Raw genomic sequence first — 2,056 nt, forward strand, 5'->3', positions numbered from 1 at the left:
CTGACTGTCTTAGTCCATTCAGGCTCTATAACAACAATACTGTAGAGTGGGTGGCTTAAACAAACATTTATTTCTCAGGTTCTGGAATCTGGGAAGTCCAAGATCAAGGCACAAGCAGATTGGTGTGTGGTAAGAGCCCATCTCCTTCCTGGTTCACAGATCACAGTCTTTTTGTCATGTCTTCACATAGTGGAAGGAGTGAGAGAGCTCTTTAGGATCTCTTTTATAGGGGCACTAATCCCATTCATGAGGGCTCTGCCTTTATGACCTAATTACCTCTCAAAGGCTTTATCTCCAAATATCACCATATTGAGAATTAGGTTTCAACAGATGAATTTGGGGAGAACCTGACACCCAGTATACAGCATTAACTCAGAGCTCACTCAGTGCAAAGAAATTCTTTTAGGGGGGCGGGGGGAGCTGGAAGTAGATTTGTCAAAAACAATTAGAGGCAATTGTTTAATATCATGGATGCCTGAGGTAGTAGATAACAATTCAGACGAACAATAAGCTAATCATTAAGTGTAAAAGGAAAATCCGGGGAATAATATCCACAGAAGAAGTTAAAAAGCTCCAATATATTCCTGGAAATCTAGAAAGCCGTACTCATACATAGGTCTGTGCCCATGTCCAGGGTTCTGCACATGATCAGGGAAGACCTGAGAATATTTTATGTTGTTCTCTCACTCTTGGCTAATCTGGAGTCTCTGCACAAGCAAGCAGTGAGGGCTAGGCAGGATTATAAAATGCCTGCTGGGTGTTGAAGGGTTAAAGGTATGCCTTATGACATTCCCTGATAAATAAAACTGAGAGTTCATTGCAAGCAAATCTGTCTTATGAGAAATACTAAATAGAGTTCTTCAGACTGAAATGAAAGGATATTAGACAGTAACTCAGACCCATACAAAAAAATAAAGAACAGTGGTAAAGATCATGCTTTAAATCTATACAAGAGTTTTGGTCTGAGTTGAGATATTTACACTATTTTTTAAAGAAATTTGGATGTATATTCTCTTCATTTTTTATAAATAATTACACTACCTTTCCATCATCGGCAGATTTTTTTTTTTCAAGAAAACTGAAAACACAGTTACAAAAATATTACAATAATTTTAGCAAATTTTCCTGCATGAGTTTAGCAAAATTATACATATAAACCTATGTATGTATATTTAAATGAGTATATATATGCTTAAAAATATCCGATAAAATAAATTGATGAGATGATTTTAAATAGTTGATTTTCTTTCTAATTTCCATCTGATGGCAATCAATGAATTTCCATTTTATAAAAATATATTCAAGTAATGAAACATCTGGCACTTTAGAATATTTCCCTAGGCAATAATATTCAGGGTCATAGTCTGTAGAACTACTTCACTTGTCAATTTAGAGACAAGCTGACTTGTACTCTATATTATTTGGTAATAAAAGTTCTACATAATAGTGTTTTATTTGTATCTTGTACCTCTTTTAGAAAGCATGTATTTTTCAAATTATTAGCTCTAAGATTAGGTTAAATATCTATACATTTAAAATATATCCTTATGTGTATGTCATGCTAATATCAAATGCTAAAAAACAGGGAGCTGTGAGAGGATATGAACAGTCAAGGAAAAATTTGGTGAGGACAGAGATTATGAACTGATATTATCATCTGTGGCCAGAATGTTGAGCAATTTAGGTGTAGCTTTAAATAAGATGGACAATTAGATGAAGTATGGTTGAGATTTTGCCAGGCAAACACAAAGAAAGGATAACTAGATTTTGCCAGGCAAACACAAAGAAAGGATAACTGAACAATATTTCTGAGAAGAACTGAAGTAGAACCGAAGAACAAGTTGGAGCCAGGTATGAAAGGAAGTAAAGCAATAGGGACCTGATAGAAATAATAATCATTCCCGTATGCGCATAATCACTCTTGTAACAGCTTATCTGTTTTATCCATGAAAATATGAAATTATACACACTTTGTATCCTAAATTCCAAAGCAGTTCCTCAGAATTTCCAACTCTGTTACTGGATATATGTACGTCCCTATCAAGTCATTAAATCA

Source organism: Pteropus alecto, unplaced genomic scaffold, assembly GCF_000325575.1.
Source record: "Pteropus alecto unplaced genomic scaffold, ASM32557v1 scaffold42, whole genome shotgun sequence".
Taxonomy (NCBI): Eukaryota; Metazoa; Chordata; class Mammalia; order Chiroptera; family Pteropodidae; genus Pteropus; species Pteropus alecto.